Source organism: Fundulus heteroclitus, unplaced genomic scaffold (assembly GCF_011125445.2).
Source record: "Fundulus heteroclitus isolate FHET01 unplaced genomic scaffold, MU-UCD_Fhet_4.1 scaffold_67, whole genome shotgun sequence".
NCBI classification, from domain to species: Eukaryota; Metazoa; Chordata; class Actinopteri; order Cyprinodontiformes; family Fundulidae; genus Fundulus; species Fundulus heteroclitus.
The window spans coordinates 847,812-853,441 of NW_023397110.1; the positions used below are offsets into that span (position 1 = coordinate 847,812).

Sequence of the window (5,630 nt, forward strand, 5' to 3'; positions counted from 1 at the left end):
AGGAGGAAAAACTGCTGGACTACAACCAAACGTAATAATTTTGGTCTTATTTTCATTTAGATTGAGGAAGTTTTACTTACGGTTTACTGTTGTGTGAATGACAAGAGACCACAACAAATAAATCCGCCATTCCTCTAGGGAACGCGAAAACCTTTGCGAGGGAACGAAAAAGTATTCTGAGGTAACGCAAAAAAATATATATTTTCCCCATGTCCCCTAAAGGGCTCTGTATACACTTCCCTCGGCCTTGTCGTGTGTCAAGTGCGGCTGGTTCTGATGCCGTTTTTTGTTGTTTTAATTTGGCAAAACGTTCATTTGTTTTGTGTTTATCTCACTGACTTGAGTTGCTTTATTAACTCAATACTTGCTGGAATAAATTATAAATGTCTCCCAAGGACGACAGCAGCATTAAGGACAAAACGCATAAGCAGAAGCAGTTAGTTATCAGCTATTATATAGGTTACAAAATATGTTCGGTCTGCGAGTGTCATGTTAGTTACACATAGCAGAAGCAGTCGTAATATTGCCTAGCTTTTAGGTTTAACGTGGGTTCTGTTGTCTGTTCATCTTTTATTATGAAGTATTACATAATTGACATTTATATTTTAAACAGGGACCACAGAAGGAACCCAGGCCCTCATCAACTGGCGTATTCCCAATGAGGGCCTATTTACAGGCAGGAGGAACTCCTCCAAAACCGAATGGCAGTAAGTAATTTTTATTTATGTCTGCCTAAATGTTTATGTTCAGCTCTTGTGACACTAAACTTGTTTTCTATTCAACTAGTGATTTTGTGAGATTTTGGCTACCAAAAGGGCCAATAAATATTTATCCCTTTTAGAAAAACTTGACAAGTTTTAAATAAAATCTATAAATGTTTTTCTTATCTAAGTGAGTTTCTTTTGAGCAAGGACACAAAGAATTGAGAGGGGAAAGAAAACAATTGTAACAGTGTAAAAAAAGACATTTATTTTATACAAATGATTTTACTTTGGAACAGAGTCAAGATGTAACATGTTCAAAACAATTAACATATGATTTAAAACAAATAATTAACTTTTATAAACACCATGGACAAAGAGAACACCCACAAACATACAATTGATAAATAACAGGAATGGAAATTTATTGATTTAATTTGTTTTACAGGTAGTGGGAAAAAAAATGAAATGAAGCAGCATGTGTACATAACTACAACTGATCTAGGTTAGGTCACATGTAGGCTTGTTCACTTAAACATGCAGCCAGCTCTGCCGGGCTGCCAGTCTGGCTCGGAGGCAGCTTCCAGACAGCTTGCTGTCTTCAGCCGCCGGATGGCCGTCCTCTTCTGGGTCAACCTCCTCCTCCTCCACGTCAAGCTGGTCCCCTGCCTCTATACTAATATTGTGGAGGATGCAGCAGGCGGCGATTACTTTTGGGGCAAATGTCGGGCGGACCTCCAGCGCCCTTAAGAAAATGGAACGCCACCACGTCTTTATAGCACCAAAGGCACACTCAATGATGTTTCTTGCCTTGGCGTGGTACCTGTAGTAGCGTGCCTCCACTTGGACTGTACCAAATATAAAATAACTTGTAATTTAGGTAATATGCTGATATGTCTTAATGTTCTATCCAATTAATATAATCTATGTATCAATTTTGTGTCATTGTTGGCTCTATTTAAGGACAAGAAGGTAAGAGATCTTAATGGCAACTGGCGGGCGATAGGGCATCAGGGAGGTGATTGGGTCCAGGAGGCATGGGAACGCACCATTGCAGTGTAGAAAAAAAATCCCTTAGGTGGGTATAAAGCATTTTTATACAACAGAGAGCGCCACAGTACCAGTGAGTGATGGACAAAGCCTACATTGTCGATGTAAACATTCAAAATCTTTCCCCGTGCGTCACACACACCCTGCAGGATGATTGAAGGGAAGAGTTTTCTGTTTAAATAACATTTCTTTTGTGGCTCTGCAGGTGGAACAATTCGCACGTCACCCATCAATGGCACCGACTGCTCCTTTGAGCGCCTCGATCCCGGAAAGGCGGGCAAAACCAGCACCCACTCCCTCCAAATCTTGTCTTTTTGGGAAGAAATTTTTTTTTAATGATCCCCATCAAGGAGTTCATGACTCTATGCACCACCTGGCACACAAGGGCATCACAAAGATGTCGGCTGTTTCCCTATAGGATGCACCGCCGCCAGCCAGAAGAGGGTCACCAGCACTCTCCTTATCCTCACATGTTTTGTTGGTGTTTCTTCCTGTAAATAAAAAATGCCAAATGTTACCATAATTGGTTTTTAATTTCTCACCTTTTCATATCATAAAACTATACCTGGTTAACATGTAAATTAATATAGTTCTCAAGAAAGAAAAAGTAAAATGTATAGTCCTGTAAAACTAGTCAAGTATAGCAAATGTAACAAATGGCTTCTCTTCTCTGGTGTTTTTATAATGTACAGATTCTCATTGTAAGATGTATTGATTAATTTTGCCATTTCACTAAGAATGAACTGAACTAACTGCACATAATTTATAGATTAATCACTGTAAAAGTGGGCAGACAGAAATGACTTTTCCTATCTTAATGATCAATGCTGTGGTCAGTAGGTACAACAAAGTACCCTAACCCTGCAATGTTATGTTAAAATTGTGTTTTCGTTTTCCCATGAGTTATAGAGAAATGGTCACAATTTCAACCTTATCACTTGTTCAATAACATCCTCAATGTTTTTTTTTAAGATAAAAGTAGGAAATAGGCATGTTAATCTTAAAATGACTACCAGTTGGCACAGTTGGGCTAGCAAAGCAACTCAAGTCAGTGAGATAAACACAAAACAAATGAACGTTTTGCCAAATTAAAACAACAAAAAACGGCATCAGAACCAGCCGCACTTGACACACGACAAGGCCGAGGGAAGTGTATACAGAGCCCTTTAGGGGACATGGGGAAAATATATATTTTTTTGCGTTACCTCAGAATACTTTTTCGTTCCCTCGCAAAGGTTTTCGCGTTCCCTAGAGGAATGGCGGATTTATTTGTTGTGGTCTCTTGTCATTCACACAACAGTAAACCGTAAGTAAAACTTCCTCAATCTAAATGAAAATAAGACCAAAATTATTACGTTTGGTTGTAGTCCAGCAGTTTTTCCTCCTGGCTCCTTGGGCCCTCTTACACCTAACATTCGATCATCAGTAAAAAATCTTGGTGTAATATTTGATGATAGGTTGAAATTCGATCGCCAGGTTACTTCGGTCGTAAAAAACAGTTTTTACCAGTTAAGAATTTTATCAAAAGTGAAAGGGTATCTGCCACGCAGAGATCTGGAGACTGTAATCCATGCTTTTATTAATACAAGATTAGATTACTGTAATTCATTATATGCTGGCTTGGACCACTCACTTTTACACCGTCTGCAGTTGGTACAAAATGCAGCTGCCCGTCTCCTTACTGGCACACGTAAACGTGACCACATATCACCCACTCTAGCCTCGCTGCATTGGCTTCCGGTTGTTTTTAGAATAGATTTTAAAATTTTATTGTTTGTTTTTAAAGCTCTTAATGGTCTAGCCCCCCAGTATTTGACTGAGCTTCTCAGAATCCATGTCCCGGCCAGAACACTGAGATCCTCTAATCAGTTGCTACTGGCCATGCCTAAAACCAGACTTAAAACCAAAGGTGGCAGCGGCACCGAGACTCTGGAATAACTTGCCTTTGCATATTCCATCGGCAGGCTGCTTGGAGGTTTTTAAATCCTCTCTAAAAACACATTTCTTTTCCCTGGCTTTTAATCAAGTCTAGGTGGACATTTGGCAAATTATAATCTATTTTAATATTTTATTTAAATTGAAACATTTATCCTATTATATTTTTATCTGCATTCAATTTTTCTTTTTGCATTGTGTTTATGTATTTTAGCATTCAGTTTTTATCTTTTATCTGTACAGCACTTTGGTCAACCCCGGTTGTTTTAAATGTGCTTTATAAATAAAGTTTGAGTTGAGTTGAGTTGAGTGAGAGCCGACATGAGTTTTGAAACTGCAAAGCTTTGTCTTAAGCGGAAGATCAGACGTGAATCTATCTACACAGCACAGCGCATTCAGAAAGCTATGGTGCATTCAGGAGCATGGGACATTAGAAGTTTCAGAATAAAAAGCTAGCAGGTGTGCATAATCAAAAAATAACAGAAATACAATTATAGAGCATTCAGTATTGTAAGAAAGCCCACACTGTTTCTGGATAGACACAATATTGTATGAGTGAGTTCTGTTCTGTTTTATGCCTCTTTCCTTGTAAATATGAAATGTCCCATGCTCCTGAACGCACCATAGCTTTCTGACGCTCCCGAATGAATCTGCGGATCACTGTGGTCCACTCATGTCGGACTTGTTCTTTTTTAATTACACACTAACTCTGTAAACAGGCCATATAGGGAAGCTTAAAAGTATAATGCTGTCGCCTCAAACGTACTTTTAAAGAACAACAGCAGCAGAAAAGGTAATTTTTAACTTACCACTGTGATCCCTGTTAGCGCTGTCCATAAGCAAGCTGCGGCCGCGGTGCATTCTGGGAAAGCGGCCAGCTGATGCAGGCTCGTTTCCGGGGAGGCAGGCCTTAGCCAATAGTTGTGAAGCTTTGCCGGTGACACCGCCCCCCTCTCCCCCCTCCCTCCCTGCCATCGTATTAACATTAACAGCTGCAGTCAGACCAAGTGGAAAAAGAGGAAGTAATAAAACACGAAGCACAAATACACGAAGTGGAAAAAGAGGAGGTAAAAAAACACCAAGTAGAAATACATGAAGTGGAAATAGACGAAGTGGAAAAAGAAGAAGTAAAAAAACATGAAGTAGAAATACACAAAGTGGAAAAAGAGGAGGTAAAAAAAACACCAAGTAGAAATACATGAAGTGGAAATACACGAAGTGGAAAAAGAAGAAGTAAAAAAACATGAAGTAGAAATACACAAAGTGGAAAAAGAGAAAGTAAAATGCAAAGTAGAAATAAACAAAGTGGAAAAAGAGGAAGTAAAAAAACACCAAGTAGAAATACAAGAAGTGGAAAAAAGGGAGAAGGAAATAAAAAGGGCAGGCAAAAATTGGGTTGGTAAAAAAACAGTTAGAAAAGTTAGAGGCAGAAATAAATGATTGTTTCAGAAATATAAGTTTAAAATAAATTAGAAAGAAATATTTATGGTGGAGGAAAAACATGCTTTAGAAATGTTGCTTTAAAAACAAGAAGTAGAAATACACAAAGTGGAAAAAGGGGAAAAGGAAATAAAAGGGCAGGCGTAAATCCTTTGGGTAAAAAAACAGCTAGAAAAGTTAGAGGCAGAAATAAATATATGTTTCAGAAATATAAGTTTAAAATAAAATAGAAAGAAATATTTATGGTGGAGTAAAAACATGCTTTAAAAATGTTGCTTTAAATACAAGAACTAGAAATACACGAAGTGGAAAAAGGGGAAAAGGAAATAAAAGGGCAGGTGTAAATCCTTTGGGTAAAAAAACAGCTAGAAATGTTAGAGGCAGAAATAAATGATTGTTTCAGAAATACAAGGGTTAAAAATAAGTCAGCATAAAAGCAAGAAGAAAAGTAAAAATAAAAGTGTAAGTTAAAATATATATTTTTTGATGAATAATTGATGAATT

At 37.9% G+C, this 5,630-nt stretch overlaps 1 long non-coding RNA gene across 1 annotated transcript; it reads left to right on the forward strand.

Moving 5' to 3' along the window:
* Positions 1-337: 337 nt before the first annotated feature.
* On the forward strand, positions 338-2,231 carry LOC118561577. The gene is made up of 3 exons (XR_004930147.1): positions 338-707; positions 1,665-1,779; positions 1,957-2,231. It is a non-coding gene; the product is annotated as an uncharacterized LOC118561577 (long non-coding RNA).
* Positions 2,232-5,630: the final 3,399 nt, after the last annotated feature.